This window comes from Oncorhynchus kisutch, linkage group LG2 (genome assembly GCF_002021735.2).
Source record: "Oncorhynchus kisutch isolate 150728-3 linkage group LG2, Okis_V2, whole genome shotgun sequence".
NCBI lineage: Eukaryota > Metazoa > Chordata > Actinopteri > Salmoniformes > Salmonidae > Oncorhynchus > Oncorhynchus kisutch.
In genome coordinates, this window is record NC_034175.2 from 37,795,437 (window position 1) to 37,808,085 (window position 12,649).

The 12,649-nt window shown below is 40.4% G+C and overlaps 1 protein-coding gene across 1 annotated transcript in view; it reads right to left on the reverse strand.

The window, feature by feature from the left end:
- Nucleotides 1–12,649, reverse strand: part of LOC109904117 (inactive dipeptidyl peptidase 10-like) — an 81,924-nt gene that overhangs the window by 55,500 nt on the left and 13,775 nt on the right. The window lies entirely within an intron of this gene.

Below are 12,649 nucleotides of genomic sequence, written 5' to 3' on the forward strand. Positions count from 1 at the left end.
CATTTAAGGCTCAGTAAGCAATCCAATAGATATTCACACCTTACTGCTATTATCGCTAAATGTTTTTCATATGATTGGCAGGAAAACATACACATTTAAACTTTGCCTTAATGATCACAAACTGACAAGTAACAATAAAACGTATGCCTATTGAAACACACCTAACGGAGACATATGCATCACAGAATTAAATGCGGCATTAAATGCCAAAGGAAAGTAGCTACTCTAAAGGTATTCAAGTCATGCAAAACATACATCACGACACCGAGCCACACATCTAAGAGAAGATACATAATATTAAGATGTATGGCTACAACTAAAGCTGAGATCCAAATATTCACTTCAAGATATCCTACTCCCTGCTGCTATAACAGGCTATATTTAACACTTGGCACAAGCTAACATACCCGAGCATGGAGGCTATTGGAGGCATAGCGGTAGCACTATTATGATAAATTCACAAGACAACTGGAGATGGTGGTGCAGTGGCCGTGCTATAACTCTCAATAGACTCGGGCTGTCAGTGTGATGATGATCACATCTGGTCACATCATCTCAGTGGAGATCAGTTCCAGTCTCCATCAAACCTGTTCTCACAGAGCTCATTCCCCAGCATGTGAGGGCAATGCCACTAGAAGGGAGGTGATCAGGGCCACCAACACCTATAATGTAGAACCATGTAAACATTGTGCAACTTATCAAGCTACTTGCACAGTGTGACTTGATTATTACATCTGTAATAACAGTCCATCTACAAAAGTAATCTGTGTGGTTTTATGAGATGACGAATCATAAATACATGTATTCAGAAACAATTTTGGTAAGGAGTTTTTATTCCCGATTTACACAAGCATCATGCCTTATATGTTTTCCGTTTGTAACGAACTTTACCCAGTAAAATGTGCGCATTGATTAAAATGCATATCTTTCACTGTAGTCCACAATTTATAAAAATGTGTACATTGATAAGTATATATGCTTCCTGGTAAGTCCAAAATGAGACCCCTAACAGATTGTTCTGCTCAACAACAAACGATCTGTTTTCAATGTTTCAACAGAAGACAAGCAAAGACAGGGACTTGACAAAGTACGGTAAACATTTAGGTCAGAATCATGACTTGAGATCCACTTGTGTAACTAGAGTATTTGCAGATAAATCAATGAATGATTTATGCATTTGTTGAGTTAAGCATCTGTAAGAAGGATTTTGTTCTGCCCTCAATCTATTTTACATTAGTGTTGTACAGTGTACAAAACTTCAATGTTATATGTGCAGTATAATACTCATGACATGTTCCAGCATCAAATACCCATGAATGAGTCAATTCTAAAACGACAGTCTCATTGGTGACCTGAAAGAATAAAAAGCAATATCCACAGCCTTGTTATTTTAATTTACAAAAAATATTTTAAGCTATATGTATTCCTACCTCTGTTCGGTCCTGTATGGCTGATTAACTAAATAATCCTTATTGTTTGTCTTTAAAGTTTGAATTAGACCATGCACAGTAGATATGTTGTTGGGGGCTAGACTATATGGGTTGTACAACATTCTCCAAAGCATGAGAGGCAGGAGATAATAAACAATACACAACATCTACTGTATATCTTGCCTATGCTGCTCTGTACCATCACTCATTCATATATCCTTATGTACATATTCTTTATCCCCTTACACTGTGTATAAGACAGTAGTTTTTTTTGGAATTGTTAGTTAGATTACTTGTTCATTATTACTGCATTGTTGGAACTAGAAGCACAAGCATTTCGCTACACTCGCATTAACATGTGCTAACCATGTGTATGTGACAAATCAATTTGATTTGATTTGATTTGATATACCCTGAATTCTCTAGATATACAGTACCAGTCAAAGGTTTGGACACACCTACTCATCCCAAGGGTTTTTTCTTTATTTTTTACTATATTCTACATTGTAGAATAAGAGTGAAGACATCAAAACTATGAAATAACACATATGGAATCATGTAGTAACCAAAAAAGTGTTTAATCAAATCAAAATATATTTCATATTTGAGATTCTTCAAAGTAGCCACAATTTGCCTTGACAATAGCCATGCACACTCTTGGCCTTGCATGAGTAGGTGTGTCCAAACTTTTGACGGGTACTGTATATTTTCCAACCAACATCCATGCTGTAAACCTTGCACTGTAGACCTTGATTTTAGATATTCTACCAGACTCAAATGTTGACAGGTTGTGATATTAGCAGTTTGTTCCTTTCTGGCATAAGTCAACAAATATTCTGCACCTAGTAATCTTTGGAAATTCTGTAATGCAATTCAGACAAGAGGAAACAAATGCCTTTCTCTCTTCTGCAATGATAATGAGTTTTCAGTAAGGGTGCAGCACCTGTTAGAAACGCGCCTGAGCGCACATAGTCCCACATAGTCCCATAGTCCCTACCCTGCCTAGTGGTTAGAGCGTTGGACTAGTGACCGGAAGGTTGCAAGTTCAAACCCCCGAGCTGACAAGGTACAAATCTGTCGTTCTGCCCCTGAACAGGCAGTTAACCCACTGTTCCTAGGCCGTCATTGAAAATAAGAATTTGTTCTTAACTGACTTGCCTAGTTAAATAAAGGTAAAATAAAATAAAAAAATAAAAAAAACATAGTCCCTTATCTCAGCAGCATTGATCACGCTCCTCAACCATCATTATAATGCCGCACTGAGGCTTTAAAGGCACAATCTGTGATTTCAACAGTCTGACCCTTCCACTTTACCCCTACAGGCAGGCACATGAACGGATAAGAGTAAACCAGTGCCCAGCAGATGCCACTTTGCCATCCAACACGCCTTTTGGGTGGTGGTATATATATATATTTTTGTATAACGTTTTGTTGCTGTTGTTCTGAGCACATTGCCGCAAGTCATCGCGATGTCATCAAGTTAGCTACCCACCACCCTGTCCGTTGGTTGCGCCTGTTGGTGCACCCTGTCTGGAGGTTGCACCTTTTTCCTACACTGCTCTGTACTGAGATCGTTCATGCCCGGTATCCAAACATACCTTGAGATGCAGTCACTGGTTGAGTGTGTGTAACTAGCTACCTAGTTTAAATATCAACAGTACTGCCACCGCAGCATCACATTTGATTAACACTTGATAACATAATTACATAATCATCATCAATAATCGGTCTGGAAGACAGACAGAAGAGAGCAGCTGCATCAACAACACTCGCTCCGACCCAACTCCATAATTTCCTGTCGGCAGCAGCAACACAGGTAGTCTAGACTCTAGCTAACCACCATATATTCAAATATCCACACAAGAAACTAGCCAGCCAGCCAGCCATACAGTGTATGTCACGCCCTGGCCTTAGTATTCTGTGTTTTCTTTATTATGTTGGTTAGGCCAGGGTGTGACATGGGTGATTTATGTGTCTTGTTTTGTTTAGGGGTTTTGTAGTCTATGGGGTTGTATTCAGTTGAGTGTTCTAGGTAAGTCTATGGTTGCCTGGAGTGGTTCTCAATCAGAGGCAGGTGTTTATCGTTGTCTCTGATTGGGAACCATATTTAGGCAGCCATATTCTTTAGGTATCTTGTGGGTGAATGTTCCTGTCTCTGTGTTTTGCACCAGTTAGGACTGTTTCGGTTTTTCCACGTTTTCTTATTTTGTATAGTGTTCACGTTTTCAGCTTTCATTAAAGATGTTTATAAATAACCACGCTGCATTTTGGTCCTCCTCTCCTTCCCAGGACGAAAACTGTTACAGTGTATATGTTGAGTTAGAAGATATTGAAAATTATATTCTGAAGTTAATATTTAAGAGCAATGAAGATAAATCACAATCAGTAAAAAAAAAATAGCTAGCTAACTAGCAGATTTACATTCACCTTCCACTCACTCTTCCCATGTCAATCATATCTTTAGGAGGCACTGTAACTAACTTACTAACAATTTGTGATGAGTGAGTGTGCTGTTGCAGAAATAAATAGGCCAAAAATGTAAAATGTCATGAATTTTGAGACAGGAATTATGAAAGTTTTAGTTTTTTTGTCCCTTTTTTTCACCTGTAGGGGATTAGGTTGGTCGAATGTAAACAATCTTACATTTAATATTGTTAGGCGTATGTCATGGTTTTGTTGTAGTAGAAACAATTAACATTTCTACCAGAACCCTCTTGGCATTTTTAAAAGAAAGGTTTGTGAAATGCTTGTTGTTTTAGTTGCTTCTTGTTTTAGATGTTCCTTGACAGACGTGACATTAAAAAGACTGAAAAATATAGCTTGTGTTTTCAGATAGAGTTTCAAGATATAAAGATAGGACAAGTCATGTTTCTACGTTACGATGTAATGAAATGTGCCTTTAGAAAGTGTTCACACCCCTTGACTTTTTTCACATTTTGTTGTGGTACAGCCTCAATATAAAATTGATTAAATTGAGATTTTGTGTCACTGGTCTACACACAAAGCCCCTTTGTTATGGCAAGCCTAAATACTTTTAGGAATAAAAAGTCGCTTAATTAACAAGTCATCTAAGTTGCATGGACTCAATCTGTATGCAATAATAGTGTTTAACATTTTTTTTAATGATTAACTCGTCTCTGTACTCCACACATAAAATGATCTTGAAGGTCCAACAGTCGAGCAGTGAATTTCAAACACAGATTCAACCCCAAAGAACAGGGAGGTTATCCAATGCATTGCAAAGAGCAGCACCAACTGGTAAATGGGTAAAACAAAAAGAAACGGTCATTGAATATCCCTTTGACCATGGTGAAGTTATTAATTACACTTTGGATGGTATATCAATACACCCAATCACTATAAAGATGCAGGCGTCCTTCCTAACTCAGTTGACAGAGAGGAAGGAATTTCACCATGGGGCCAATGGTGACTTTAAATCATTTGTTCAACCAGGTAAGGTTGGGCAGGCTCGGGGCTCAATAGCTCCAGTGCGCCTGCACGGTCCGGTCTATCCAGTGCCACCTCCATGCATCAGCCCTCCGGTGGCAGCCCCCCGCACCAGGCGGTCTCCCGCCTGTCCAGAGCTGCCAGGGTCTCCCGCCTGTCCAGAGCTGCCAGAGTCTACCGCCTGTCCAGAGCTGCCAGAGTTTCCCGCCTGTCCAGAGCTGCCAGAGTCTCCCGCCTGTCCAAAGCTGCCAGAGTCTCCCGCCTGTCCAGAGCTGCCAGAGTCTCCCGCCTGTCCAGAGCCGCCAGCCAGCCAGGAGCTGCCCCTCAGTCCCGAGCTGCCCGTTAGTAAGGGGTTGCCAGTCCAAGGTCGGCGGCGAGAGTCGCCATTCCTAGGAGGACACTAAAGTGGACAAAGACTATGGTGGAGTGGGGTCCACGTCCTGCGCCAGAGCCGCCACCGCGGACAGATGTCCACCCAGACCCTCCACTATAGGTTCAGGTTTTGCGGCCGGAGTCCGCACCTTGGGGGGGGGGGGGGGGGGTTCTGTGGTTCCTTTATTTTAGTGTTGGTCAGGACGTGAGCTGAGTGGGCATTCTATGTTGTGTGTCTAGTTTGTTTCTATGTTTGGCCTGATATGGTTCTCAATCAGAGGCAGGTGTTAGTCATTGTCTCTGATTGGGAACCATATTTAGGTAGCCTGTTTTGTGTTGGGTTTTGTGGGTGGTTGTCTTCTGTCTTCGTGTGTCTGCACCAGACAGAACTGTTTCGGTATTTTCACATTTGTTGTTTTGTATTTTGTAGTGTTCACGTTTATTGTCTTTATTAAACATGATGAACACTAACCACGCTGCACTTTGGTCCTCTCCTTCGTCCACAGAAGAAAGCCGTTACAAATGGCCTCATCACGATAAGCAGTTTCCTTCCTGTCCTGCAGCTCAGTTCAGAAGGACGACTGCATCTTTGACGTATCTGGGTGGTTTATTACATCATCCACAGAATAATTATTAACTTGTCGTTATTGTAACCCATCTACCAATCACTGCCCTTCTTTATGATGCTCCTTGGTCTTCGTAGTTGAATCTGTGCTTGAAATGTAATACTTGATGAGGGACCTTACAGATGTTGTATGCATGGGGGAATACATGTCAACCACTAATAATTCACAGAGTGAGTCCATGTAACGTATGATTTGTTAAGCCACATTTTACTACTAAACTAGTTTAGGCTTATACTGTGTACCAAGAGTGATATAGTAACACAATGATTATCTTCTGTTTTAAAATCAGCTCAACATGGTAGTTATTAATCGAGCGGGCAGGCCTCGGCTTGAGCCTCGCACAAATATATTTTCAGAGTGCCAATAGTGTCTGACAGACTTAAGCTCATCTTGAGTTCATGCCGATCTATAGCGGATAACGGAGCTTTGAATCGATGCAAGGAATCACTGCAAACATCTAACAGCAAAGTATGCGTCACACTGTATTCATATTACCGTTTTAAATTTAACTTGAATTTGGACCAAATAATGTTTTTCTAGCCGTTTACCCACATCATTGAGCACTGGAAAGTAAAATGTTTATATTATAGCTCCTATAGAGCAAAGCATTCTGGGAACACTAGGCAATGAGACCTCCAAAGTGTACCTTGCATGGTTGTATCAATATGAACAAATAAAGGAATTAATGAATATAGCATAACAGCTGTCAGTCTAAACTTTCATTATATGTACTGTAACATTTCATTTAATCAGCCATACTGAATGTTTTGACGCCCAGGGAATTGAGATATGCTGCCGCTTGAGATTGAACAGACAATACTTCAATAACAACATCGACAGCCCCGATTCATACACTTGTCCAGCCTAATTCTTAAAGCTCAGTAAATCTATATGAATGGCATGTATGTAATTACAGTAAGTGGATGTGGAAATCAGAGTGGCATGTGTTAGAATATCAGGACTAATTCTCCATATCAAGCGTCGGTACGTAAGTGCTCACAGCTGCTGGTGTTTGTATATTTCAATTGTTAAAGCCTCACTGACAGACTCGGATTTTGTCATTTTAATACATTAGAGAACTGAAATGTTCACATTTGAAGTCTAAAGTGATGGCAATTGCCTTATTGCTGCCGTCTTAAATTGGGATAATGTACTTTGTAGTTGTTGGGGTTTAAATTGTTTTTTTGAGAGGCGGGGTAAATACAAAAACCCTACTAAAAGCAGCATTGCCCAATTTGTCGAAATAAAGTGACATGATGTTAAAAGATGTTCTTTGTTCTACAATTTACACCAGACTGCAGCAACAAATGGAGGACACTGAGTTCTCACATCTCACCAGCAAAATGTTAAGTCTAAAACTTGTACAGCTCTTTAGAATCAAGGTTGGTGACCACTCAGACAGTTTGTGGGGACTCTGAAAGTCTGAACATTGCCCAACAACTCCCCTCGGATTTATAAGTAGGTCTGTGTCTACAAGTCTATTTGTTAGAAGCTCCTACGCTTGAGTGAGGTAGAACAAAAGTCAACCATACAACCACTCTTTCCCCAGGGTGTCACCTTAAGGAGAAAAAACAGCCTAATGGTTAGAAAGACAAGCCGGCAACCGGAGGGTTGTCAGTTAAAATCCCGGGTCTGACAGGAAAGTGAGCTGTGGAGGTTGCTGGTATCAAATCCTAGATGCCATTGCCTGCTGTTATGCCCTAGAGCAAGGCACTTAATCCCCACAACAACAACTCCCCGGGCGCAGAGTGTGGCAGCTTTCCGCACCTCCAAAAAAACAGAGAAGTTTTTGGAGAGGTTGGTTTAAAACTTCTTCGGGGTAGCCCCCTTCTCAATTTCCGCCTAAAGACACACCCTAATTTAACTGCCTGTAGCTCAGGCCCAGAAGCAAGGATATGCATATTCTTGGTATCATTTCAAATGTGAGCGGACCAAGTAATTGGGCGTCACTCTAAAGCGGGAAGGTGGAATAAACGAGTCAGGAGTAGGTTTTCTTGATTGAACACAGTTCTCTATTGAGGGCATTTGGTCAACACAAACACTCCAACATAATCAATGAAAATCTAAGGAAAAAAGATACATCTTCTTCTCCAGATGAAACAGGAACACAATAGGATTATCTTTAAACTACAACAAAAAGTCACGGGATTGTCACCGTCTTAGTGGTGCTTCCTGGATAGCTCCTCTCTCTCGGTGGCCATCTTCCAGAGATAGTTTCCCCCTCTCTCTGCTGGTTCCATTCTCTCTCTTATAGGGGAAGGAGAGTATGTCATTAGTACCGTCAGCTGTGCTTAATTGCCTCTGGTTACCTTGTCTCCCATGCCTTGTTGGGCTACTATCCATGAGCCCAGCCTGCCCTCTGGTGGTCCTTCCACAAAAAGCAAACACTGAATTTTGTGGAAATGTGAATTGAATGTAGGAGAATATAACAAAATAGATCTGGTAGAAGAAAATACAATGAAATAAACATACGTTTTCTGTTTTTTATTGTTGCTGCATCATCTTTCAAATGACCAAGAACAGCCAAACATACAGATAGGATGCTGAGGAGGATTTGAATGAAGAACATAAGATGGCAACAATAGCCGAGCAAAGTTTTAGACAGATAACTTTAAAAATTAGCGAGCTACATGACATAGAGCTGGAAGTCACCCAGGTGTCCCATACAAATGTACTCAAATTGTACACAAGTGGCTGAATTGGTACAGTGATACATTTTGAAGGAAATAACTGTGTACAAAATACATAAATGCTATTCTAACACACACCAAAAAAATACTTAAATGTATTTTTATTTGATAAAAATACAAAAAATAACAAGGGCAACTATTTACACATTTTCTATTTACAATATTGTGAAGACCCTCAGTCCTCTACACAATATTGTGCTGCTGGTGCCATGGCCCATAGCAGTCTCTTTCTGCTGTAAAGAAGAGGCTTACTGAACAGGTGGTACAGGTGATGGGGCATTTCCTGTGACAAAGGGCACAATGACGTCTCCCTACTGTGCCCTTTTTGCCCTGAGGCACATTCATGCCTGCAGAGATGAATCTGGACAGGTGAACACCACTGGTTGGAGCAGAAGGGACAGAGGTAGAGGGGACAGAAGGTGCTGCAGTGGACTTGCTGTAGCTAGCAAGCTCCTGGATGAGCAGCTCCCTGAAGGCTGGCTGTGAGATGGGGGGCTGTCCACAGCTCTTGGCCATTTCCTTCTGGAGGATGAAGGCATTCACCACAGCAATGTCAATGAAATTATGGAAAAATGTCTTGTACCATTTTGTGGTCTTGTGGAGAACATTGTAGTATCCTATCAATTTCTTCTATAATTTGAGTTACATCTGTACATCTAGACTTTGTTTTAGCTTTTCCTGATTTATTCGCCATAATTTAAATATATACAATTTCTGAAAATGCTCTTCACTATGTACTGCTATGCGTAACACTCGTGGCTCCGTCAAGTAGGATTTTCAATGGCGAATTAACCTCTTTTAAGCCAGAGTTTACGACAAAGGCGGGTCTTCGAACATATAACCATGACATATTGCCGTTTACCTCAGCTCATTGGCTATCTTCCAAGCTTGATTTCAAGATGATCAGTGGTCATTGGGCCAAAATACAGTCAATCAACGATAGACCGCTCCTACCATTGGTGCGCAATGAGGTCATTGATTGGTGTCTTCAAATCGGTTTGTTTTGGTCAATACATCCCGGAAAAAAAGAGCCATCAGGTGTGATTGTGTTACTAACAAACAGAGGATTACAACGAAACCAACCATGACTGGATAAACGTGTGTTTAGTGTGTGTATTTGCCACAAATGTTTCGTCCAAAGTTGAATGAGACGGAAATCACGACGCAAGCAGTTTTCAAATGTTTCGTGTTAGGCTTTAAAAATGGATTTTATCAAACAAACTAACATTCACTGTGGAGATAGGGCAATTGGCATTGCCACCAGAGGAATATTTTCAAAGGTAAGCAATTTATTTTATTGTGATTTCTGACTTTTGTGACGCTAATGCTTGGTTGGAAAATGCTAGTAATACTTTTGTTAGCTGGGTGCTCTCCTGAGATAATCGCATGGTTTGCTTTTGACGTAAAGCCTTTTTGAAATCTGACACAGCGGCTGGATTAATAAAATGTTAAGCTTTGAAATGACGTAAGACACGTATTTACAACAATGTTTAATATTACGAATGGTGTATTTAGAATTTTTTGCGCTCTGCAATTTCACTGGCTGTTGGCCAGGTGGGACGCTACCGTCCCACTGGTGCCAGAGAGGTTAAAAGCAGAAGTCACATTTGAGATGGACCAATAATGTGATCTTAACTGTCAACACATGAGCTTCCACAAAAAACTATATTTGGGGATTATCTCCTCACACTTTCCCTCAAAATACAACTTCCAGCCCTCTGTGCAAATACAATGTTAAATGGCGGTGCAAAACAGGAGCACGTGGCTTGCCTAAGACAGAAAGCCTTTTGTTTATTTTGGGATATTGCCTTTTTGGCGTAAGCCTCCGCCACCACGGGAAAGCAGGATAACACAGACACCTTGAGCTTTCGCTAGACTCTGCTCTGTGTGCGTCCCTATGGGTTAATCACTACACCTGACTGTGTAGCAGCACTCCGCAAACCCATCTTAAAGGCCCACTCTAATTTTTGCAGCCGTTTTTGATCATTTAAAATCATTAGACACCCTTTGATTCCCTTCCCTGAGCTTTATATTAAACCAAATGGCACGGATGCCGTTTTGCTGTTTTCCAATGAAGGAGTGGGCCTTTATAGCTGCATGGCTGTTGCGAACGTGTCTAAATGGAACTTACACAACAGTGCATGTCAATTGTCTCATTATGGCACTGATAAGGCAGGAGGCGTGTAAATGTCCATGCTTGCAACACCAATGTTGATTAAACCACTGTTAACAGTACTGGTAATAATAATAATAATAATTTTGCACGCCTAATTATTTAGTTTTTGATTTGTTAAAAAAGTTTGAAATATCCAATAAATGTCATTCCACTTCATGATTGTGTCCCACTTGTTGTTGATTCTTCACAAAAAATACAGTTTTATATCTTTATGTTTGAAGCCTGAAATGTGGCAAAAGGTCGCAAAGTTCAAGGGGGCCGAATACTTTCCAAGGCACTGTATATATATATATATATACATATTCAAATACTTCTAAAAACCTGTTTTTGCTTTGTCATTATGGGGTATTGTGTGTAGATTGATGAAGAAAAAAACAATTTTAATCAATTTTATAATAAGGTTGTAAAGTAACAAAATGTGGAAAATGTCCAGGAGTCTGAATACTTTTCGAATGCACTGTACCCTCATCAGATCTTTGTCCTCCTCTGCATTTTGAATAGGCTCTTAGCTACCCTACTAACCATCTTCTGGTGATTGGTGCAGACTGCATTATACAAACCGGTATCTGAATCAAGATGACTGCTGTTGTGAGCCACTCTCATGTTCCCAGGTCTGCTATTAAACAAGATGAAAATTGGCTACACACCGAAGTGCCTAAAAGGAATGGCTTTTATGCGCTCCAGACGAATGAACGTGAGAGAGGAGCTATATAGGCAGCAGGAAAAGATTTGTGTGGAGCGCTGAAACCAAGTATTGTTTTAATGGGCACACTTTGAGAGCCATAGGCTAGAGTGTCTATGTATACTGACTGAATAAGAGTTCATATTTTTAATAGGTTTTGCTGTAAGGTCTTGCTTTTTGCAAGCGAGATATTCAATTCCATCAGGGCATTCAGTTGATGAAATTTGTTAATGGCACTGGTTTTGAAGCTGTCAGTGTTTATTGGGCATCCAATGTTTTTCAATGATAGGTTTGGAGACAGTATGACTGTAGTCGGCTATGACACACAATTCAAGTGAAATATCGGGAACTCAAAGTACGGCTGGTTATTCCATTAAAATACCCGCTTCATCATAAGGGGATATGTTTGTGCGAAATACCCTTGATGCTGAGTTAGGGTTAGGTCATTACTGAGCCAGTAACAAATTGCATTCAGAAGATCAAAAACCATGTCGCTAGCGTTTCGTAGCCAATTCTTTGTTGTTGATTGCAACCAAACGAATGGATAAGCGTCGGTCGGTCGTCTGAGTAGGAAGGTTTCCCCCGATACCATACCACCTATCTTTTCCTTTGCTGCAGCCTCTTCCTATTATGAAAGAGAAAATCACTGAACACAAGAATGGGAAATTGTTTCTGATGGTTTCTGCAAATATGTGCTTTCTCTAAGTATTGCAAAGTATTCCCTATCATTGCATGTTGCTAATTATTCATCCAAGTAATACATTTCAATTGCACATCAAACAAATACAATTTTGATTTGATATCTATCGAGCCCGTAGCCTAAAACGTTAAACGATCATTGCTTTCTCTTTGAACAACAGTTATTTTTGTACAATGATGGAAAAAATGTCTTGGATTGTTTACAACAAATTGCTTTGATGCGGATACAACTTTTGTCCTGAGGTTAATGAAAGGGTTGAATTTGAATGGATTAATGTAAAAATACGATAATAAATTTACACAACCTCTCATTATTTTCCAAACTGTTAGAAACAGGGCAAAAACATGTTTTTCCACTATGTAGTCATACCACAAAGGATAAACACACTCGACTGAGACCAAAGGTACCTTCAGTGGGCATTCCATTGGTCCACAAGTGCCAGAACTAACCATCCAGTGAACCAAGCAAGCTATCCACTAACGCTGATGTTTTTGTTGGTGCATGCCAACAAAGTTGCAGCAGACAC